This window comes from Pogona vitticeps, chromosome 3 (assembly GCF_051106095.1).
Source record: "Pogona vitticeps strain Pit_001003342236 chromosome 3, PviZW2.1, whole genome shotgun sequence".
Taxonomy (NCBI): domain Eukaryota; kingdom Metazoa; phylum Chordata; class Lepidosauria; order Squamata; family Agamidae; genus Pogona; species Pogona vitticeps.
In genome coordinates this window covers 216,279,106-216,304,800 of record NC_135785.1, presented here as the reverse complement: position 1 = coordinate 216,304,800, position 25,695 = coordinate 216,279,106, and the positions used below count along the sequence as shown (strand labels likewise).

The 25,695-nt window shown below is 40.0% G+C and overlaps 1 long non-coding RNA gene across 1 annotated transcript in view; it reads right to left on the bottom strand.

The window, feature by feature from the left end:
- LOC144588210 (uncharacterized) overlaps window positions 1–25,695 on the bottom strand; it is a 31,517-nt gene that overhangs the window by 5,447 nt on the left and 375 nt on the right. The window contains exon 2 of the long non-coding RNA XR_013543629.1: window positions 1–25,695. This exon is cut by the window's left edge and continues 5,447 nt beyond it. This is a non-coding gene — a long non-coding RNA (uncharacterized LOC144588210).

Here is a 25,695-nt window from a genome sequence, read left to right as displayed (position 1 = left end):
ACAAGAAGCACATCACAGTTCCAGTTTGGGGAAGATGCCAATCAGCTGGAGGATTTACAGAAGTCAGTCAGAGGTGCTGCAAAACTCATTTCTCACTAAGGGTGTCTCACAGCACCCCCTACCAATTCCGCTAGGCAAATTTTCACGCATCAGTTTGGAAAAACCATGTGATAGTGAAGCAAATGATGCCATGTCCTTCAACATAAGATACTGCCATATAGTGAGTAAAGGAGAACATACTTATTTAGATTAGAATTGTATAGCTCTATAAAATGGCCTACTCATAACTTTTTCAGGATCTCAGCTACCCAATTCCTTTGAAACACAAAAGAAAGCAGGAGATAACCCTGAGCCTTCTTGTAAGGCATGTGCTCTACCAGAAATTTTCCATTTCCAGAAAGGGAGATACAGAAGGGAGACGAAAACTTAGAAGAGACACATTATGCATCTGCCCTGATGAAAATCCATAGAAAATCCATGCCTAAACTTAAGGCATGAAAAAAAAAAGTCTGCTGTCTCTCTCCTGCCAGTCGCAAGGGCTGACACTGCATTTGTCCATTTTTATCTCTTCCTGCATGGGATCTGGAGAAACATATTCTGGGATAGCCCAGTGAACCCTGCCCCTACTACAAACCTGAGAGCCTTACATCACCTTGTGCTGCTGCTAGGTGACCACTATAACCCTAATCCACTCATGCTTCCCCATCAGCGCCATAATTCCCAATGAATGCCCACTGTTGAATATATACAATGGAGCTGTAATGCACAGTCATGCAGCTCTGAAGATGCTGCTACATTTTTTAAAACATAAAAATATGTACATTCTCCTTTTTTTCATTCTTGTGCTTTAGGAAATAGAAGCCACCCTTTTAAAAATGTCACCTGTAAGACCATGTCAAATTTTCTCCAGTGCAAAATTTGTACCAAAATCTTTATCCCAAATTCAAGAAAAGTTTTATTTGGTACAAAATTGTGACAGCTGGTGCTTGTTGCCTGGATGTGCAATCCATGTCTGTGTGCTGTGTTCATACAAGCATTTTGTATGTTGAATAAAGTTCAATGTAAGTGTATAAACTTCAATGCAAGTTTGGATTTCAGCTTGGGATTGTGGTGACTCTGGTGGTGATTTGAACACTGACCATCATGGAAGTTCCTGGTAATGCATTGGAACTGAGGGAAGCTGTGATTGCTTAAGGATGCCAAGACAACGCTGCTGATGGCTGGCCCCATTTTGAGGGTATTGTGCTTGTCCCTGATGGCTTTTCTCCTCTTGCAGCCGTCATTCCCCGGGGGTATGATTGTTGGTGATCTCTCACAGATGACCCTGGTTTCAGCTGCTGTTACTCCTGGTTCTGTTCCTTGGCTCTTCTGGCCGATATCCAAACAAATCTGGTCCATTGCCTTTTGGACAGTTGTGGTGCTGTGGTTCCAACAATGGTGGCCAGGCCCTTGGAGAGGGCAGGCCACTACATCTCTGCCATCCATCAACAACATCAAGAGAAGGAGAGACATTAAAGTCAGTAATTCTATTCAGTTATACTCTTTGTCTTGGCTGACTGGAGGAGTCAAAGTCTCTATTATTTAAGTGCAATGGGGAGGGAGGGGTGATGGGGGGACTCTTTTTCTATGCTCTTTTATTATTTTTATTTTGTTTAACTTTCTTTAAATTGCTTTCTTTTTGCACAATTCTATATGAATTATAGTGTTAATTGTTTAATTTGTTTATGTATATTGTTATTAACATCTGATTAATCTGGATTTTGTTGTGTTTATTATGTTACGGTTTGTTTTGTTTGATTATTTATTTGATTTGATTGTTAATCCTGTTACTAATTATCAGTTATTCTTTAGTTGTTAAATCTTTTGGTTTCTTTTTTCTTTCCTTGTTGGCAAGGAGTGGAAGGCTTGCCCCCCCCCCAGAGGGGGTCTTTTTAACATCAGAATGATTTCTGGCAGAGGGAGATATGATGTAAGTGCAGTTGTCATTCACTCCAGAAGAATGGTGAACAGATGTTTGAAATCTGTTCACTGTTCTGGTACTGTGACCTTCTTCCAGACTGGAGGTAGTCAACTCAGCAAGCCCTCCACTCTAAACCTGGTGTTGTTAAATGCCAGATATGTATCAAATAAATCCCAGATTATATAAAATCTGATTCTGGAGGAGGATGCAGGTCTGGCATGCGTAATTGAAACATGGATGGGCAGGGAAGGGGGCATTCCCCTGACTCTTGCCTGCCCTCCCAATCCAATATCAGGGTAGACTGGAGGGGCGGGGGGGAAGTAGCCATTGTCTACGAAAACACCCTTGAGATTGCTAGGTGCTATGCTCTGGCAACATCGGGTCTAGAGGTCCTCCACATCACTACTGGAGCCAGGGATGGTATAGGGATCTTGCTGTGTTACCACGCTCCCTGCAACCCAGCCATTTCCTTACCAGAGATGGTAGACTTCATCTCTGCAGCACTGTTAGGGTTCCCAAGGCTTCTGGTCTTGGGTGACTTCAACATACGTGTGGAGGCAGAGGTTTCCATCCAGTCTTGAGTTCCTGGAGACCATGAGCTCCTTGGATATGGCCCAACATGTCAACAGCCCCACCCATATGGATGGCTATACACTGGACCTGGTGTTCTCCACTAAGCAGAGTGAGTGTACTCCAATGGTGACTGTCCTAGTGTCTGTCCCCTTGTCATGGTCAGATCACCACCTAATTAAATGCAACCTTACAGTAGCTCTCCCTCCCCGTGGGAAGCAAGGACCTGTTTTAATGGTTCCCTCTTGAACATTATTTGATCCTATAGGATTCCAGGATACCATAAGAAGGATTCCGGCCAATTTGACTGCCATTCCTGGCTCCGGTTGATATTTGGCTTGCTGCCACCACCAGGGCTGTTGACACAATCACACCTAAACACCCTCTCTGACACAGAGATTGTGCTTCACCCTGGTTTAACCCAGAGCTGTGATCAATGAAATGAAATAGGAGAATGCTAGAGTGCATATGGAGGTAGAGCACAACAGAAAATAACCAACTAGCTGTCAGGATCACGACTGACCTTTACCAATCTAAGGTGAAGGCTGTTAGTCGAACTTACTTCACTGTACAGATAAGCGAAGCCTCCAACCAGCTGGCAGAACTTTTCCATATAGTCTGCAATCTATCTGGAGTTGGTCATAGTGACTGGCCTCCCACTAGCATATCACCTGACCAATTTGCAGCTTTTTAAAAAACAAAAGTGGAGTCCAATGGTTGTTGTGGGTTTTTCGAGCTCTTTGGCCATGTTCTGAAGGTTGTTCTTCCTAACGTTTCGCCAGTGGAGTCCATCCACCAGGATCTTACCCTGTATTTGAAAAAAGTGGATTGAACAGAGATGTCTAGCACTCCATCTTGCCTGATGAAACTTACCATATTTTTCCATGTATAAAACAACACTTTTTCCTTAAATAATTTGAGAAAAAATTCAGGGTCGTTTTATACATGGAAGGCAGCTCTTTACCCTGAATTTTGCGAAGGCATGGGGCTTAGCAAAAAGGAAGGGGAGGTGTTGCTCCTTTCCTTTTTGCTAAGCTCCGTGCCTTCTCAAAAGGCAAGCGATGTGCTGGGCTTAGCAAAAAGGAAGGGGAGGCGGTGCTCCCTTCCTTTTTGCTAAGCTCCTGTCATGAGTTCAGCCGAAGATCCGGAACCTGAGGGATTAACTGTAGCTGAGGAGAATGCCGAGCGATTAGAAACACAAACAGCTGAATCGCCCCCTGATTCTCCTCCCGCAGTAGACAGGGTGAGGGCCAGGCTTCGGGGAAGACTTATAATGAAAAGGTAAGAGAATTGCCTGAAGGCTGCCTGCAAGAACATCCGAACAACTAGCCCTGAGTTCTGACAGGATGAAAAGGCTTCCAGCAGTTCAATGACTGTTTTCACTATATAAGCAGCTCCCAGATGGCTGGAAGTCTGTGGAAGTAACAAGTCAGACCTCTGGCTTGCCTCCATGCTCCTGACTACCCCGAACCTTGTTCTTTGGACCCTTGGCTTTGGACTCTGACCCTGGACTACGTTGTGTGATTTGGTTTTGGACCCTGACCTCGGATTATGGTTTGTGATTTGGCTTTGGTATTTGGATTTTGACTCTGCATTCTCTGAACTTCTGACATAGGACTGGCTTATCGGACTTTGCTCTTGAAACCCCTGGGAACATGACAACTCCATGCCTTCTCAAAAGTCAAGGGATGTGCTAGGCTTAGCAAAAAGGAAGGGGAGGTGTTGCTCCCTTCTTTTTTTTGCTAAGCTCCATGCCTTCTCAAAAGGCAAGGAAAAGCGGCAGTCACTTTGACAGCTGCTTTCCTTGCCTTTTTCCAAGTCATGGAGCTTAGCAAAAAGGGAGCCCTTTGATCCCTTCTTTTTCTAATTTGGGGTTAGAAAAGGGGGGCTTGTATTGTACTTTGGGTCGTCTTATAAACGGAAAAATAAGGTAACTACTTTCAGCCTGTGATGTCAGATATGGTGTACAGAGTGCTTGACCAGTGTCATGCCACCACCTCCTCTCTTGACCCTTGCCTGGCCTGGCTAATCAAAGCAGCCAGACCTATAACATCTGAATGGGCTATGGCAATAATTAATGGGTCTCTCCAGGAAACACTCATTGGGCCCATTAGGAAGAAACTGAGCTTGGCGACAGATGATATTGGTAATTATAGGCCCGTCGCCAATGTTTCTTTCCTTAGCAAGGTATTTGAGAGGGTGGTGGCTGATTGGTTGCAGGGTCTTCTGGATGAAACCAATGCCCTGGATCCATTCTAGTCGGGCTTCAGGCTGTGCCATGGCAATGAAATGGCATTGGTCACTCTGTTTAATCATCTTTTGGGGGAGGCTGACAGGGCCTCTCCTGGTGATCCTCAGTATCTCAGCCATCTTTAATACCATTGACCATAGTATCCTCCTGGGGAGGCTCTCTGAGTTGGGAATTGTTTTTTTGCCTGGCTCCATTCCTTCTTGGAGGACCATCCCCAGGGAGTGCAAATTGGAGAGAGTTTCTTGGCCCCGTGGAGCCTCAATTGTGTGGTTCCCACAGGGCTCAATTATTTTTCCAATGCTATTTAACATCTATATGAGGCCTCTGGGAGGGGGTCATCTGGGGATGTGGGGGTTTGTGTCATCAGTACACTGATGATACTCAGCTCTACAACTCCTTTTTTCCCAACAACAATGGATGCTGTTTCATCCCTTGAGCGCTGCCTGGGGACTGTTCAGCAATGGATGCAGAAGAATGGACTGAGGCTGAATCCAGGCAAGATGGAGGTCCTGAGGGTGGGTGGCCCTGCCATCAGTGGTTTGGGAAACTCCCTCTCTTTTGAGGGGGTGACTCTTACCACTAAGAGTGACGTTCACAGTTTGGGTGTACATCTGGACCCGGCACACACAATGGAGACCCAGGTGTTGTCAGTGGTCCTTTCCCCACATTTCCACCATTGATGGATTGCCCAGCTGTGTCCCTCTCTTGATGTGGGGGCATTCACCACTTTGGTGCATGCCCTTGTAGTCTCGAGATTAGACTACTGTAATGCACTCTATGTGGGCTGCCTTTGAGACTGATGCCGAAATTTCAGATGGTGCAGAATGTGGCAGCCAGTCTTCTTACTGAGCTGAAAAGGTACCATCATATTTCCCCAACTCTGTCTGCCTTGCATTGGCTGCCCATTCATATCTGTGTTGATTTCAAAGTTCTTACAATTACATATAAAGCCCTAAATGGTTTAGGACCTCAATATCTGGCAGAGCGCCTTCTCCTACCCTGTTCTGCCAGTTACTCATTCCAGCCAGGCCGGGTGGCTGAGGGGCCTAACGCTGAGGGAGGTCCAGAAGGAAGGAACAAGAAACTGGACCTTCTCAGCAGTGGCCCCTTGCCTTTGGAACAACTTGCCAGTGGAGATCTGCCTGGCCCCCTCTCTGGGTGTTTTCTGGAACAAACTTAAGACCTGGCATTTGGACAGGTTTCCCTCCTGCCATATCTTAATTGCTTACACTTTTGCTGTCTTGGATTTATAATATATGCCTGTTGGTTTTATTGTTTTTAAATTTGTAAACCACCCAGAGTAGACCTTTGGTCTAGATGGGTGGGATTGAAATCTAATAAATAAATGGAATAAAGTCACTTCTCATCTTGTTTTCACACTGGAAGTGAGAAATCTCACATGGACCACTCTCCTCCTCCAAGAATGAATAAGTTTGTGAAAATTTCATAGAATCATTTTATTTATTTATTTATTTATTTATTTATTTATTTATTTATTTATTTATTTATTTATTTATTTATTTATTTATTTATTTATTTATACCCCACCCATCTTGTCATAGAATCATTGTAGGGTTGGAAAGGACCCCAGAGGTCTTCTAGTCCAACCCCCTGCCCAAGGCAGGAGACCTTATACCATCCTGGACCTCATACTATCCTAGACAGATGGCTGTCCAATCTTTTCTTGAAAACCTCCAGCAAGGTTTTCTTGTGTTTTCCTGTAAGAATTTTAAAAGAAATTTTATGGGATCTCAGAACATAGGAAAATTATGGTGGAGTGCTGGATACATTTCAGCAGTGTAATCCAAATGTGTATTTTTCCCTTTAGAAGGAGAGACATGATGCTTTTGTATATTTGTCAAAACAGTGTTATCTCCTGACACAACAAAATGACCATGTTATCAAACGTCAAAAAGTTGCAACATATTACATAAGGAGCTGCCTCAGATGATTGGTCAAGCTATCCCAGTATTGTTTTTGCACCAGCTCAGCAGCAAAGAATCTCCTTCAGCACTATGGGATCATTGAAGTGGAAATGACAGGGATATTGGCGGGGGAAAGTTTCTTAGGCAGATGATCTACAACCAAGCTACAGAGCTTTTTCCCCCCCTAGAGTAAAAATGCTTTATCAAGAAACTATATAAAAGCTTTTGGTTGGATAAGTAGATTGGATTAATAAAAGTATTAAGGATGCACTGTTTTTCCCTTTAATACCATCTTATGGCTACCGTGTTTTTATCTGGGGTAATGTTGCAAGGTAAAAAAGGTAATTTCATGACTAATTGGCTATTTAGGATTTTATAAGGCAAAACCAATAGTTTAAACCAATATATGAGAGAAACAGAAAATTAGGTTTGAAGTTATGCCTTCGGAAGCTGAATCATATATAAAGCTTTTGGTGTCCCTTTGGATTTGGGCCTGGGATCAAAAGAGACAGCATAGAGAATAATTTTTTGCTGATGTGCAATGCTGGGTAAATCAGAGCTAAAATACTACATTTGAAAGGAACTCATTTTATTATTTATTACTTCTCAAAAGCCAGATTACCAATAGCATTATCATTGCTTTGTTACCCCCAAAAGTAATTCATTGTATTGGCCATTACTAATGTCTCATATGATTTTTTTTTTTTTGGTAATAACTACTTATATAACTCATTATCCCAAAGTAATTATTTACATGTAGTTGTTTGTTACCTGTAAACCTTTTTTTTTCTTTTTTTTCCTTTCTTTTTTGTTTTCAAGCTGTCTATAATTTGTGTGAAATGTTTCTAGTGTCGTTTCCTTTTAGAAACAAAATAAAGTATGCATGCATGCACATGTACATAGGAAGCCTAGAAAGAGTGGAAGATTGCTCACTATATCTCTAATCTTTCAGATTCTTCAGCAAAGCCATAGTTCTCTTATTTGGGGAAATTTGAACATTTTGTATGATTGGAAATAATACACAAAAACTGGACAATTCTTCACAAACAAAAAGCACACCAGACAATGTGCAAAAATATACAATTCTGTGTAAAACATCATTTGCACAGATTTGAGAAGTCTGCTGAAAGTCCCAGAAATTCCTTAGCATCTTCCACTAGGAAGATGAACATTTCAATTCCTTATCCTTGCCCAGGGCCTTATTAAAACCTTTAGAGGCCTTAAGCACTGAAAAGATTATTGTTGTTGTTTAGTCATTTAGTCATGTCCGACTCTTTGTGACCCCATGGACCAGAACACGCCAGGCCCTCCTGTTTTCTATAAAAGGTTATAGTGCCCCCTATACATATAACATGGGGCAAGTCCTACCGCTTGAAATTTTTTCAAAAATCATTTGCACATTATATTCACGGAAATACAATGATTTAATTGTATATCATGTGGTAAAAAATGAACCATGTATTGTATGCAAAATCATACATACAATCAAATTACTGGCTTCCAGCTAAATCTTGCACTTTAACACTTTGATTCATGTAGACAGGTTGTGTAAGAATCTGTAAAGTGAAAACATGAGCTTAAAACCTTTTTGGGGTATTTCTAGCAATATCTGCTATTTCTTTGGCTTGCCATAGGACGAAAAGACCAACATCTATTTTTATTCTTTTCCCACCCAACCTCCCAAAATACAGAAGTAAATTGAAAAACAACAACAACCAAAACAAAACACCAAGGAATAATGACTGTGATTGATAATTTCAGTCAAAACATGGGCTTTCTCAGTAGGTGAGTCTTTATACTTTTTAGTTCTTACTGGTTCATACTCAGTTGCTTTAGTTAGGGGAGTGACTTTCTTGGGAGTCTTGACGGAGACCCGAGGAATTTGGATGGATGGATGTGATTTGTTACGGAAGGTGCCCCACTTGGACCATGGTAAATCCAGCACTGAAAAAAAACCTATGTGGTGCCCCCTTCCCTTGTTGATGCCCTAAGCACTTGCTGATTTTGTTTAATGGTTAATCTGGTGCTGTCCTTGCCCAGAAGGGCAAGAAAACAAGTGAGGATTTACGTCTCTACTAAAAAACAAAGCCCAGTCCCTATCACAGCAAAACAGTTTCATTAGCAAGGCAGTTCCTGAGTCATAAATCCTCACATACATTGAATACAAATCTGGGTCCTTATCCAGAAATGGTTGAAAGTGTTATATTTTTCCCTTTATTTCTTAGCTCTGTATTAAAAAACAGAAACTGTTACAAGGGCAATGAATATTTTTCTATCCTCTCTAATTTGTGTTTAACCAGAAGTTGTGTTTTCTTTGTATTTACATTACTTTTTCACCAGAGCAATCTTCTGGCTGAAATAATAGATGTCAAAAATTAGCAGGCAGTGTATTTTTTTTTCCATAAGAAAATGGAACACAATGTTATTGGCTTAGTTTTGCACTTTGCCACTAAAGAGTGATGTGAAAGAAATCTAGATCGATGAACAGAAGGTATGTGGCAATGGACCAAGAGTGCACTCCCTAGATAGTCTTGGATTTCACCTTTAATGTGTTAGCTGTTGTCTATACCTGGAAGCTGTAAAGATTTTAATCTACTTGAGGTTTTAGAAAACATTTTACAGCAACAGCTCCCCCAAAACATGTCTGTTCTAGGTTTGAAAATGTTTGTTTTATCCAAATATTTTTAAATAGTTCAGTGTGATACTGGGCCTAACCTTTTCGCCTGCATCTCAGGCACAGGCTTGTCATTTTGCATAAGTTAACATTGTTTGTGCAGGTAGACATTTATTATTTTTGATGCACATATGCCAGATTCATCTAGCATTATAACGCTTTCTGTCATCTTCATCCAAACAACATCTGGCAGCTGTTGCCAGAGTGACCTTTCAGATACATTAGAAGGATGCAGGAGGGGGGGAGTGGTGTCTACTGTTACAGGAGGGAAATCACCACACTTTCCTGAACTGTGAAATTATCTCTGTGAATTCTTTTAATGTTCTAATGCAATTGTCTTCTCAGGGACAGTTGCATGCTGTGTTTCAGACCAAGTTATGACAAAATTGGATGTGAATCTTCTCAGGGACAGTTGCATGCTGTGTTTCAGACCAAGTTATGACAAAATTGGATGTGAATCATTTGGCAAAAAGATTACTATTACAGATGTCCACTCTTTTTAGATAAATATGCAAAATGGATTAACGGAAGGGTATTTGTGTGTTTATGGGGTGAATCTAGATCAAAGCAAAAAAAAATCTGTGGGTTACCATTGATCTCAGCAAATTCCACATGGATCCTTCATGTTCTCTTTGGCATTTATGGTGCTAAACCAAAGAAGCTCAATATTTTGAACTGAAGAAATGGAAATTCAAAAGAGAGGAGGTGAGCAACAGCCAAACCCCTCAATAAAGCCCAACATCTTCCCTTGAAATTCAAATCACAGAGACACTAAGGTGAGCTTAGACTGGCATCACTATGTACTGCTTATCCCCTTGCAGCTAGTCTGTCAGCCATTTCATATTAAGTGTAGAACAAAATAAACTATTTGCCTTATTGTTGCTAGCTAGGATTAACGTTCTATAATTTTCTTTTTTCTTATCTAGCTTAGTTCCATCAATAGGTTACTACTAGGATTGGATGTGTAAGTGACTGTGGATGAATGCCTGCATTCCTCTTGTGTAAGCTTTGATTGGCTAGGTTAGAATCAGTGTACTAGAGTCTGTCTTCCCCTCCACCTCTGTTTTTTCTTTTTCTTTGCAGTAGTGTAGATCCCACTGCCAGCTGGTCTTTGCACCATTTTTAGAAGAAACCTCATGGTGCAGAAGTCAAATGCTGTTGTCTACCACACTGCATCTCAAAACTGAAAATCTAGACTGCTCATAGAATGATGCAGAAAAATACTGTCTGCTTTTCTTAGCCATACAGTACATGCATATATAGGCAAGGGGGAATAGGTGTGTGCATGCGCATATGTCAATCATCAACAGGTCTTTCTTTGCTGTTGATACTCTACCTTCCACTTGGCAAAATAGCTGTTAGATACCTTGCATTGAAAGGATTTGCGAAAGAAAGAAAGAAAGAAAGAAAGAAAGAAAGAAAGAAAGAAAGAAAGAAAGAAAGAAAGAAAGAAAGAAAGAAAGAAAGAAAGAAAGAAATATATTTTAAAAAACCTGAATCTTTCTGTACAATAATAAAATAGTTGGGAAAATGACATTTCGGTGATTAGATGATCTGCCATGCTTATGCATTCTTTCCGGTGGAGACATTTCAAATGTTGATGCAGCTTGCTTATCCCATGATTCATCCTTTTTTTGCTCTTTCTCCTGAGAAACATTTTCAAGGCTTTATATTTCTGACCTTAATAATAACTGCCTATTTCACTCACTCTTAAAAGAGAGACAAAATTGTTTCCTTTGGGGGAAAAAATACAAGAAAAGCAAACTTTTAAAATAATTTTACTGCTAAATAGCTTTTAAAAACCCACACAATTGTGTGACAAAGCAAACCACTTTTCAAATCACAGCTGTTGTTTTTAACTAGTAGATCAGCAAGCGGAGATACACTGAAGCTTGAATTTGAAATTTCATTTGCCCCAAGACCTCTCATTATAACAGAGGTGAGAAATGTGCTGTTGAACTGTAGTGCCCATCAACCCCAGTTGGCATAATTAATGGTCAAGAATAATGGGACTGCAATCCAGCAACCCCTGGGGAGTGACATATTTCCCTTCCCTGCTTCATAATGATGGCAACACTGAATTGAAATCAACGGGGAAAAAAAGTTTGATGTTTGTATCTGTGTCACAAACCAGTTTCACCACATGCTATGGATGTGCTGTTCATGATGGAGCTTACCAACTGTTAGGCTATTCTATTGTCCAAACAGAAAACAAGAGTAACATCAGGACTCAATGAGTAATCAAAACTGGATCCTGTTTGTATAGATCATTATGATATTCATGTTCTGCCCTATATCTAAAGCTCTCAGGATGAGTTCTGGGCAAGAAAGTGGTACTGTACACATATCTATACCAGGGGCAGCTTAGGGAACTAAGAAGTGGGGTGAGTGACTTGCCCCAGCAATTCAAGTATGGGACAGTCATGTGTTGCCTATGATTTCTGCATTGGAATCCAGAAAAACTATTTTTGGTTACAAAAATGTAGCACAGTTTCTGTGTCATTCAGCTGACTTGAATAAATATTTCTAGGAGGGAACTCCACCAAATCTTTACCCATGGGCCATAACAAGTCAGCCATAATTAGGCCATGTCACAAAAACACATTTTGAATTTCTTTTCTCTTCAGAATTCATTACTTCTGTCACTTTTTCTCTTGAAACACTAGACTTGCTTCTCTATTTCCCCTCTGTGCTTCATAAAACTGAGAGCATCAGCACAGGGTGGGTGTTGTATTATTCACCTTACATTGGAAAGTCTCAGGCTTCTTAAACCTGAAGAAATGCCATTTTATCCAATTGAATTTTGAGTTCCCTTTTTTACACGTGTGTGAGAGGCAGAAAAGCAATTTGAAATCAACTTTTGACAGTTTTTTTTAAATGGATGAATGAGAACATAAGAATTTATATTCATAGCCAACCTTTCAACTTCTTGTGTCCCCTGTGAATGGATGCACTCTACCTGAAATAATTTAAGCCGTACATATGCCAATTATCCAAAATAAAAATTAATTTTTAAATTTAGTTTAGCCATTACAGCAGAGCCTAGAGATTCATACTGAAATAAGAATCATAATATAAACGTTCTCCGGGAATTATTTTAGGTGGTGATAGCAGAAGTATGAATTTAAAGATACAAAACCCAGTTAAAGGCTTTGTAAAAGTCGCAACAATAGAATAAAATAATCAAGGCTTCAGACCATATTACAATGGGCAAAATCCTGTTCCTCAACTCTTCAGGTGCAACAGAAAACTCATGACCTGAAATGGCAAATATTTGCTAATTAAAGAGTTACTGCTTCAATTTTGGGTTCCGTATGACTTCACCATGTTTAGACAAATTGTATATAAATAAAAATGAAAACAGTGGCAATTTTTTTAAAGTTTTTAAAACTTATCTGTCACTGCCAGTGAAGTAATTCCTGCTATATGATGGAGTTATGCAACAGGATACCAGCCATTATGTAGCAATTAAAATAAATTCATTATATGTAGTAATATAGCTTGAGTTATCTGTTGTTTTATTGTTTTGACCAAGATCCTGTTGCTTAGCATAGCAAATTGCATTAAAGTAGGCCCAGTGAGTCAATGGGGATTTAGTGAGTTAACTCCTCTGTAAATTCAATTCATTCAGATGTCCTTATTCTACCTGTATAGTTAGAGCAGGCCCATTTGAATCAATACAGCTTAGAGAGGAGTTGACTCACCAAACCACCATTGATTCAATAAGCCTACTCCAGTGAGATTTATTATGCCAAGCAACAGGATTTTAATTATATCTATGGAACATGAATCCAATGATCAACATGGACAGATTCAATATATATTATACTGACATATATTATACTGAAGTTGTTATGATTATTATGATATAATATGACTATTATATCATAATAAATAACTATTATGATACTACAGTGTCAGCTAATTCTTTTCCATCCTTGGTGCATCTTAATGTGCCATATCTTAGATGGTTATTCTATGAATGTGTTAATGATAATAAATTTCAAAGATACTTCTCCACAGCCATTCCTGTTCCAAGCACTCTGAAAATCTCCAACGCAAGTTGGAGGACTCCATTTTGGGAAGATTTCTAAGTACAAAGAGAGAAAGTTTAATTACATAAGCTGAATTCTACTCATATGAGGAAAATATTTATACTGACCACTCTGTGGGACATAAATCCAAAATGTACCCAAGTGGAAATATTCTGAAACTACGCTTTTAGAACTATAAATGGCCAGATGTCATCTAACATATACCTCCACTGCACTTCAACAAAATCTTCAAATACACAATTACTCTAGGCAATTATTTGCACTTTATCAAGGTAATTACTGCAAGTGATGGACAGCAAAGAAAGAAACAGGGATAGTGGATATAGAAAGCAATTTTTACCAGACACAGTGGTGAGACTACTTTTGTTATGGCACCTGAGAAAAAGGTTTGAAATTGGACAATGGGAATTCTTTAAAAGGAGCCACTTTAAAGTTCATAGAGAGGATACAGTGACCATCTGGCAACTGTCCAGTAGCAACAACTAAGGATCTAGTGGCCACCTTCATAAATATTATACTCCTGAATTTATTCCCCCACTCCAAGTACATCATTTCAAAAGCATGTTCAGGCCACTTAAGCAGATTGCTTTGTCAGCTGGAGCTGTTGCTTCATTTGCATCTATTTTGAAAAGGCTGCAGCATTTAATCAAGAAAGCAATGTCACCTTTTCTTATTTTCTTCTACAAGAATTACATTCTTCCTGATATCTCAGGTCAAGTAAACACAAATAAGGTCACCAGCAGTGAATGGGAGCTTTAACAAGTGCCAAGACTTCTGACCTTTTGAGGCATGGATACCGGTGCTGTGAGTTGGAATAGCCAATCAGCTGATATCACAATTTACCACCACCTCAACAAACAAGTAAAACATCCTTCTTCATTAAATTCTTATTAACCCACCTTCTGGCACTGGGTCACATTATTTGGTTAGAGGGGCTGCTGTACTGCCCTCATTGGTGTCCATCTGAAAATAATGACTATAAATTAGTGTGGCTTGAACTCTTATTTTTTAAAGTGTCAACTTAAACTGAAAGTTACATGAAGACCTATGAATTCAGAAACATCTATGCATCTTAGAAAGATCAAATAGTATGACTAAGGAGACTGAAATCCAACCGATAATCCCTTCTAGAGTAGATCTGCTGAACCAGTGGGATTTTCTTTCGTGACCACTTGGTAAGTCCCATTGAGTAAAGGGTGTATAATACTTATATTAAGAATACTTATCCAGTGTACAGTAATAGGTGAACATATAGCCAAAAATTGGAGCAGATGTATTATTGCCTAACAAATTGATTCAATTCTTCAAGAAAATTCTGGTTTATGAATATGGGATATTGTGCTTCTGTATCTAAGATTCAAAATGCCAAAAAATGGCCCAGTATTGCTGCATAATATTGTGCCTGTATTGCCAGCAGGAAAAATGATGCTAAGCTTTGCATAGCAAAGTGCAGCCTGAATATTGACAACACCAATGGCAGTAGTGAAGATGGTCTACAGTATACCCTCTTCTACTTATTACCATTCACAAAGAGACACCATGCAGTGGAAAACCCAGAAGCTGAATCTCTTTTTCATCAGCTAACCGTTTCTCACCCAAACACAAAGCAATTGTCAGGGCTGTTTTTCAACAAGTGGACATGCCAGAATGGCCTAACCTGAGCTGCCCAAGGAAGTGCTGCAAGCTTTGATAGCACAGGCTGCTATCAGTCAGAGAAGTCATGAGCAGCCACCTACAGACTCTGCCCCCAAACTCCCATCCCTACCCATGTATGATGTTGGAGAAGTCACAGTCAATTCAACCACCCCAGGCAGTTGAAAGCTGAGGTGAGGACTATCCAACCTTCTCCACCTGTGACACTGTTGGATTCGCTGTTGAGCTTACCTTCAGCAGCGTGGCTCCCCTTTGCCTCCTTCCCAGAATAACGTGACACATGGAGTCTCCCAAGAGCCTCCCTGGAGGGGAAGGGGAACGAGTGAGCTACTTAATTGGTGTTCCTCCCTCACTCCATTCTCTTCTATTTGAAAGCCAGTAAGATGCAATGATTCAAGGGGAATGTATTTCCAATTAAATATGCCCAGGATTAGAATTTTACTGCAAAACAAATTGCCTTCTGGGAGAAAGCTTTCCTAGCCATACTGGTCCCCCAGCAAGATATTTTAAGGAATGGGGAGAAGCTCTACAGAGAAGCTTCCCCCCCTTTTTTTGTCATAAAGCCAGTCATCCATGTTTCTCTCTGCTGTACAGTATTACTGAAATCCTAAGGGAGTAGCAGTGCATACTGAAAGCAAACAGTATCATAGTGAGACTTTTGCTATTATTTGGACATAAAGCTGTAAATGATAGACAGATGGATAGGCAGGCAGACAGAAAGATAGCTATGTATCCCATCTTTTCAATTTAAAAGGTATTCTTTTTATTTTTAACCTCTTTTTATATTTTCAGACATTAAAATGTTCTTTTGGATAGGATAAAAGACATTGGCAGGAGGAACTCAATTCTAAATAGTGAAATAATTAAATTCAGACACCTGTATCTAATATTCAATTGTTGGACAAAACACTATGATATCATACCAGGATCTTGAAAGGAATAGAAAATCATCTAAATGGATTTTTGTATGAGATACCTCTTCAGGCATCCAGAGTCTATGAGAGCACCATCTGGAGAGAGATGTACAGCATTTATGTAGATGCATAGAAAGCCATCTAATGAGCCTTTTCCAGTAAGTTGTGAAATAAATAATTTGTGCATTAATTTTCCTTCTTATTTGACTAGATCTGTAGGTGGTCAAACATTATTCAGCAAATAAATTATTCAAGATATTTTCTTCTGTCATTTTAATGCATTATTCATGCATTTCTTCTCTTATTATTCTACTACCCCTCACTGTTTTTCTGGTCCAGATTTTCCGGAGAGTGAAATGAAGACCTTTGTGCAAACATCTGAGGTCACTGTAACTGTTCAGATTCTAACCATCTAGCCACTCGTGTGCTGTTGAACCTGCAGATTAAAGACAATATGCTCTGCTTGCACCAGTCTGAAACAGGAGATACAGACTAAATAAGGTTTCAAAAGGCATGAGCAACATGAAGCTTAAATTAAGTTTGCTACCTTGAAAAATTGGTCAGGACCCTATCTATATAAGATGCTTTCCAATCTCATGGTGGTAATATATGGGGAATAAGAAAAGACTCTCATATAGTTCTAAGGTGTTAGTCACCACACTGAATTCCATGCTGAGAAAAACATCCTAGCTCAGACGATACAGCATGTAATTAGGGATTTTAAATACATGATGGCTTTGTTCTTTGGTAGTTCTGCTTCTTCCACAGGATATATATTTACATAAAATATAATTTGACTTTCCACAGAATACTCTCTCTGCAGTGCAAAGAATATGCCACTTGGAAATGATGCATTGCTGCTTGCTGCATTCAGGTGCCTTCCATACCTTGTGGCCTACAAGCATATTAACGCCAACTAAGGTGGCCAATTTTCTTTGATGACATAGTCTGAATGAATGGAAGGCATCAGGTGAGGGAAGGCCTAGTGTACAAGAACTTTTCATAGTTGTATTTGGTGTGATGTAGCAGACAGTCAAACTAGGGCTCCAGAGACCTGAGTTAAAATCCCCCAAACAGCCATGGAAATTAACTGGGATGACGATGGTAAAACACACTTTGAACAGCTTACATACCATAAAAATCCTATTTGATCACCATAAGTTGTGATGTGATGGTACATAATAGTGATGAAAAGTTGTATGGAAAGAGGATGTCAATTTTTGAATAAAAAAAAATAAAATAGGGATTGCATTTCATGTAAAGCTAGCATTTTTAATGTCTAGGTGTGCATCAAAGCTGTGTGTACTACCTGTGTTGTGGCTGGTATTAGTTCACAGCATTTGACATAGTACTACCACAGTACGGGACAACTATATTGGTGATTTCAAGATCGTGTCCTCTTGAAATGTTTACATTCTGTGATCCTAGAATAACAGAATTGAAGAACTGGAAGTGATCCTGGCAGTTATCTAGCCCAACTGCTATCAATCCAGGAATGCACATCTAAATCACCCTTGACAGAAAGCCATACAAACTCTGTTTTATAACTTCTAATAAAGGAGAATTCACTATGTTCTTTCATAATATATTCTACTGTCAAACAGCTCTTAGGATATTGATCTGCAAAAAGCTCACAATGGCTAAAATCCAGTAGCAAGTTGCAACTAGAATAGTCCCACTGAATCAGTGGGATTTAGGGAGAAGCTGACTCACTAAATCCCCACTGAATCAATAGCTCTACTCTAATTGTGAGTTATTACTGGATTTTAGCCAATGAAATAAATCCATTGTTCTCCCTCTCTCTGCTCCCATGAGGAGACAGACTAACACAGATACTTCTTTGGAAATTACCATCAAGAAGTTCCTCTAACATTTAGTTGGAATAAACATTCCTATACTTTAAAGCTATTGCTTAGGATGTACTCTCTGGAGCAGAAGAGAACAAGCTGATGAAGGTGTTTATCTGACAGCGGCACAATCATAGGAGAAAGTAGAGGCTTTTAGGAGCTTATTTCCTTAAAATTCAAAATGTGGATTTAGATATTGTACAATGAGTACTGAAAAGATTCAGAGCGATATATTCATAACAAATCAAAAAGGCACCAGTAATGTATTCATAGCAGCCTGAAAAAGAATGGTACTATCCTTGGCTACAAAAGTGACAAGTTGATGCTCACATCACCACTTCCTGTGATAAAAAGTTCTGCAGCATTCAGACGGGTCCTGGTACAACAACCTTTAATTACCCTCCTTTCTTACAAATGGTGATATTCAGTTAATTTCCAAACATAATAGATAATTGTTTAGTTTTCCAGGTATCTTTAGAAAGCCACTAAACAAAGGGTGTAATCAGACACACATTTGTCCTGTGGCTTATACCATATTACTCACTGATCAATCTGATATTTCCTGTGACAACCAGGTAAGGTTACTCTTAACATTGTGTAGATCTAATCTATTTGTGCAAGCAGCTTTTGTCCAGCCCACAGTGGTCCTTTGGTTGTTGTGGTTTCTTTCATACTATCTATCTACCTGTCTGCCTGTCTGTCTATTTATCTGTCTATCGACTGATAGATCGATCTGTCTATTGGTGGCTTGTATTATGCGAGCAATTTTACGTTGATCAAGCAGAGTGAGTGCTGGAGGATTCTGCTAGAAAAGGCGCAGAGAGCCTGAGTCAGCGAGTGCTTGTAAGTGAACAAGCTGGAAGAAGAATACAGACTGTAAGAGTTTTACTAAAGACTTCAAATATCACTGAATTTTTCCCCTGTCATTATGATATTTACAAAAGGAACATCCCTATGCCCTCATTATCCTACAAAGTAATGTATTAATATAGCATTTCTAATAAAGAAACATTTCTTATAAAACTACTCATAATAATTTTCCAAACCAGGTGTGAATCAAGAAAAGCTAGCGCTCGTGGCATAGAACAGAACATTTATTTTATTTTATTTTATTTTATTTATATCCCGCCTATCTGGTCATCCCTCAAACATTACATTCATTATATAGCAATGAAACTAACCATACTGTATCCAGTCCTACTAAAGAGATCTTATTCAAATGTAGGAGGTATGGAATAGAAGGTAAACAAACACAGGAAATTCCATATTGTAGCTAAACAAAACTTAGAACATTAGTGTATAATATGCAAAAATATCAAAAAAGAGCATCAACAACATATATCAGACCTTAAAGCAATATATGATAACAATGTTCTGTCTGATACTAAGCAAGTAAATATTATAATAAGGATCCAAGACTTTGACCACATTTGAATAGACTTTTTACTCAACACTTCCAGACTTTAGACTTTGATCTTTTATGAGTAGGAACACTGGATTGCACACATTTATATTGGAAAACTTTATCATATTATTTGCTTGCTTAATATCACACACTCCTTCATAGATTGCTGCCTTGTCATGGTGAAGGGGCTTGAGTAATTCAGAGAAGCTATGAGCTATGCCATGCAAGGACATCCAAGATGGACAGGACATAGTGGAGAGTTTTAACTAAACGCGATCCACCTGGAGCACGAACTGGCAAGCCACTCCAGTTTCTTTGCCAAGAAAACTCCATGAACAGAAACAAAAGGCTAAAAGATATGATGCTGGAAGATGAGCTCCTCAGGTCGGAAGGTGTTCAACATGCTACTGAGGAAGAGTGGAGGACTAGGACAAGCAGCTCCAGAGCTAATGAAGTGGTTGGGCCAAAGCTGAAAGGATGCTCGGCTGTGGATGTGCCTGGAAGTGAAAGGAAAGTCAGATGCTACAAAGAAAAATACTGCATAGGAACCTGGAATGTAAGGTCTATGAACCTTGGTAAGCTGATTGTGGTCAAACCGGAGTTGGCAAGAATGAACATTGACATCCTGGGTGTCAGTGAACTAAAATGGATGAGAATGGGCTAATTCAATTCAGACAATTATTATATCTACTATTGTGGGCAAGAATCCTGTAGAAGAAATGGAGTAGCCCTCATAGTCAACAAAAGAGTGGGAAAAACTGTACTGGGATAAAATCTCAAAATGATAGAATGATTTCAAGACAAATCCAAGGCAGACCTTTCAACATCACAGTAATCCAAGTGCATGCACCAGCCAATTTCATAGGCTGAAACTGACCAATTCTATGAAGATTTACAACACAGTCTAGAACTGAGACCAAAGAAAGATGTTCTTGACATTATAGGGAACTGGAATGCTAAAGTAGGAAGTTAAGAGATAAAAGGAACAACAGGTAAGTTTGGCCTTGGAGTTCAAAATGAAGCAGGGCAAAGGCTAATAGAGTTTTGTCAAGAGAACAAAGTGGTCATCACAAACACTATTTTCCAACAACACAAGAGGCGACTCGACACATGGACATCACCAGATGGGCAATACCGAAATCAGATTGATATGTTCTCTTCAGCCAAAGATGGAGATACAGTCAGCAAAAACAAAACCTGGAGCTGATTGTGGCTCTGATCATCAACTTCTCATAGCAAAACTCAAGCTTAAACTGAAGAAAGTAGGAAAAACCACTCAGTTGTCAGTTATAATCTAAACCAAATCCCTTATGAGTACACAGTGGAAGTGAAGAACAGATTTAAGGAACTAGATTTGGTGTACAGATTACTTGAAGAATATGGATGGAGGCTTGTAACGCTGTACAGGAGGCAGCAACAAACAAAAAAACATCCCAAAGAAAAGAGAATGAAAGAAAGCAAGAAGAAGTAGTAGTAGTAATAGGAAGAAGAAGAAGAAGAAGAAGAAGAAGAAGAAGAAGAAGAAGAAGAAGAAGAAGAAGAAGAAGAAGAAGAAGAAGAAGAAGAAGAAGAAGAAGAAGAAGAAGAAGAAGAAGAAGAAGAAGAAGAAAGCAAAGTGGCTGTCCAACGAAGCCTTACAAATAGCAGAAAAGAGAAGGGAAACAAAATGCAAGGGAGATAGGGAAAGTTACAGAAAACTGAATGCAGACTTTGGAAGAATAGCAAGGAGAGAAAAGAGGGCCTTCTTAAATGAAGAGTGCAAAGAAAGAGAGAAAAATAATAGAAACGGGAAAAACAGAGATCTGTTCAAGAAAATTGGAGATATTAAAGGAATGATTTGTGCAGAGATGGACATGATAAAGGACAAAAATGGTAGGCACCTAACAGAAGCAGAAAGCATCAAGAAGAGGTGGCAAGAATAGACAGGAATTATACCAGAAAGATCTGGATGTCCCAGACAAACCAGATAGTGTGGTTGCTGATCTGGAGCCAGTGCCAAAGAATGTTCCAACTACAGTACAATTGCATTCATTTCACATGCTAGCAAGGTTATGCTCAAAATCCTACAAGGTAGGCTTCAGCAGTATGTGGACCAAGAACTCCCAGAAGTACAAGCTGAATTTTGAAGGGGCAGGGGAACTAGAGACCAAATTGCTAACATGCGCTAGATTATGGAGAAAGCCAGAGAGTTCCAGAAAAAAACATCTGCTTCATTGACTACGCAAAAGCATTTGTCTGTGTGGACCACAGCAAACTATGGCAAGTCCTTAAAGAAATGGGAGTTCCTGCCCACCTTATCTCCTGAGAAATCTATATGTGGTACAGGAAGAAACAGTTAGAACTGGATATGGAACAACTGATTGGTTCAAAATTGGGAAAGGAGAATGACAAGGCTGTATATTGTCTCCCTGCTTATTTAAGTTATATGCAGAATACATCATGTGAAAGGCAGGACTGGTTGAATCCCAAGCCAGAATTAAGATTTTTCAGAAGAAATATCAACAACCTCCAATATGCAGATGATACCACTCTGATGGCAGAAAGTGAGGAGGAATTAAAGAACCTCTTAATGAGGGTGAAAGAGGAGAGCGCAAAAAATGGTCTGAAGCTCAACATAAAAAAAAAAAGATCATGGCCACTGGTCCCATCACCTCCTGGCAAATAAAAGAGGAAGATATGGAGGCAGTGACAGATTTTACTTTCTTGGGCTCCATGATCTCTGCAGATGGTGACAGCAGCCACAAAATTAAAAGATGCCTGCTTCCTGGGATAAAAGCAATGACAAACCTAGACAGCATCTTAAAAAGCAGAGACATCACCTTGCCGACAAAGGTTTGCATAGTCAAAGCTATGGTTTTTCCAGTAGCAATGTATGGAAGTGAGAGCTGGACCATAAAGAAGGCTGATGCTTTTGAATTGTGGTGCTGGAGGAGACTCTTGAGAGTTCCCTGGACTGCAAGAAGAACAAATCTATCAATTCTGAAGGAAATCAACCCTGAGTGCTCACTGGAAGGACAGATCCTGAAGCTGAGGCTCCAATACTTGGCCATCTCATGAGAAGAGAAGACTCCCTGGAAAAGACCCTGATGTTGGGAAAGTGTGAAGGCAAGAGGAGAAAGGGATGACAGAGGACAAGATGGTTGGACAATGTCACTGAAGCTACCAACATGAATTTGACCAAACTCCGAGAAGCTATGGAGGACAGGAGGTCCTGTCGTGCTCTGGTCAATAGGGTCAGGGAGAGTTCGATATGATTTAACGACTTAACAACAACAATATCAGACAGAACATTGTTAACATATATTGTTTCATGGTTCAATATAAGTTGTTGCTACACTTTCATTGATATTTTTGCATATTATAAACTAATGTACCAGGTGCTTAGCTTTGTTTATCTACCAAATGATTTGACATGAATGTTTTAAATATTGCTTTAGAGTAGAAAACATCATCTTTCTTCTGTAAAAATTTGTTGTTTTTTAGTCATTAAGTCATGTCCGACTCTTTGTGATCCCATGGACCAGAGCACGCCAGGCCCTTATGTCTTCCACTGCCTCCCAGAGTTTGGTCAAATTCATGTTGGCAGCTTCGATTACACTGTCCAACCATCTCGTTCTCTGCTGTAAAAATAGCCCCTGGCATAAAATATATTTGTTGTGGTGGGGGAGCACCTATACTTTACAATTTAGCTCCTAAAACAATTAGGTGGCTGCTTCACAGAGAACTGTTAGGAAAATAGAGTGCTGGCTGCTGAAATTCTCTCACCTGTATCCCTTCACACAACTCTCACCTTTATCCCCTTATGCAACTCTTTATGACCATCCATCACATTCCCAATTGCTGTGCAAAACAAATTTCAAAAATAAATAAAGCCCTAACTGTTTTTATTTTATGAACTTGCCATTTAGGATGAACCATTTAAGATTAAAGTCACATGAAATATTCTGTACAGTGAAGCACTACAAGAATAAGTCAAGTCTTTATAGACCTGCTGTTTTTGGATGCTGTCAAGTCACCTGCAACTTGTGGTGACCTTGTGAAAGAACAATCTCTAAAATGTCCTGTCCTTAACAACCCTGCTTAGCTCTTGTAAACTCTTGCAGTTCCTTCAGGGACTCAATCCATCTCATCTTGGGTCTTCCTGTTTTCTTGCTGCCTTCAAACTTTCCCAGCATGATTGTATTTTCCAACAAATCTTGTCTTCTCGTGATGTGTCCAAAGTATGACAGTCTCAGTTTTATTTTGTTCAGTTCATTTCATTTTATAGACCTAAGTCCAATGTTTTAATGGCATAATCCCCTCCACTCTGCCCTTCAGCTTTGAAAAATCCAGCTGTGAAAAAATTTCAGTGCTCTGGAGTGGGTTGTTGAGGTACCTGGGGGAAAGACCTTTTTCTCTCCTGCTGACAGATGTTCTTTCAGCTGATGTTCCCCATTTAATTTAGACCATAGACTTTACATGACAGTCAGTTTATATTAGTATTTTGGGCATGGTATCTTGGAAATTTGCCTGATGTCCCACTTTTTTATGATGCACCAACCAAATTGCAGAGGATAATGTGATGGAGCCACTTCCATCTCTTTCTACACATACACACACATGGAGAGAGAGGGGGAGGAAAAGAGAGAGAGAGAGCATACACATATACAGGGGCACACAGAGATGCTTTTCATTGGCTCTGAAAGAATCTGATGTATTTCTAGGGGGTAGGACTTTCAGAATTAACTGACTCCCACCCCCATAATTCAGCCGAATTCCCCAGGCCAAATTTTGGGAATGAAAGCCCTCAAACCAAAGGGAGGTACAGCAGCCCTCTCTACCTCCATTCCGTTCCCACACCATATTCTTCTTCAGTTGGTCAGTAAAGCACACGGCTGCACTCAGGGAATCTTTCTACTCCCTCAGTGCTCCAGGGCACTTTACTGACTGAGCAAAGTCAGTGAATGATGAAAGTTGTAGCCCAACAATATCAAGGAAAGCCCCAACCCTGGTGAGTCTGTATATCATTGTAACTATAGCATATTTACATTTCACTATCACAGTCTTTGACAGAGTTTATGGCTTTAAGGACCCTGGTCCTCAGAATAGATAGAATAGGCTAGATATTCAGATAAACGTTCAAACTAGCAAATCCTGTGAAATGTCAAAATCATCACTTAGAAGGTCCTTATGGGTAGCTTTTCTAGAAAAACCTGCAAAATTCCAGTAATCACCTAAATACGATTCAGGATACATTGCTCCTAATATGTTAATTCTGCTTGTAATTGCCTTCTGAAAACATTGGCTCAGGTTACCAGATCCTGATGAGCTGTATTTGATGCAGCACTACCAAGCAGGGAGTTGGCAGGAGGCCACTTCAGCTACATTTGTATTGCAGCAGTCCAGGGTTCATGGAATACTCCAGCCTTCATTTACTCCCAAATGGCATTTAAGAGCCATTCCAGCATTCTGAGAATTGTAAAGTTTGGGAAGACACACCTGCCAGATCACATCCCCGGTTGTGCTTTTTCATTCTCCACACAATGCCTTTGGACCCAAGGCAAGCCAAGTGGATGTCACTTATGATTTTCTTCAGGTTACACCAGAAAACAGAGCATTTGGATGGATACCATAGATATGTAGCATCCCCCTCTAACTGCTTGTTGCACACAGAGGCTGGCTCAAAATACCGGAAGAAATGCTTTTAGCAACTCAAGGCATAAGGCAGAGGTGGTCATCTTAGAGCCCTTCAGATGCTGTTGGCCTCCAGTTCCTATCATGCCTCACTGTTGGCTATGCTAGGTTTGAAACAAGATGGGAAAATGTCTAGTGCTGTGCCCTCCCATTCTCCCAGGATATCAGATGACTGCACCCACACTGTCTGGAATATGGCCACGTCTAGTGTAAAGGGAGCTCCAGTCCATCAAGATCAACTTTTTTTTGCCATACTCCTTTTAAATCAAAGCAAAGTGTGCTGCTCATATACCACCCCATAGTGCTTCAAGCACTCTCTGGGCAGTTTACAAGTTAATTATGCAGGCTACAAATTGCCCCCCCCCCAGCAAGCTGGGTACTGATTTTACCAGCCTCGGAAGGGTAGAAGGCTGAATCAATCTTGAGCCGGCTACCTGGGATTGAGCCCCAGGTTGTGAGCACAGTTTTGGCTGCAGTACAGCGGTTTAACCACTGCGCAACGAGGCCCTTTTAGGAGCTCTTATGTTCCAAAGTCCCTTGTCAAGCAAGGATACAACCTGAACAGATGAACAAAAAAATAGAACATTTTTTCCAGTTGTGACCCTTTTCAAATGCGTCAGCTCCCTGAGAGCCCTCCCCCTTGAAAATGGCTGATCTAGATCAGTGGATCTTAACCTTTTTGAAAGAAACGCCCCCTTGAGCCATTGAGGATGTTATCATCGCCCCCCTCCCTGAGGTGATATCTTACCTACCTACCTACCTACCTAC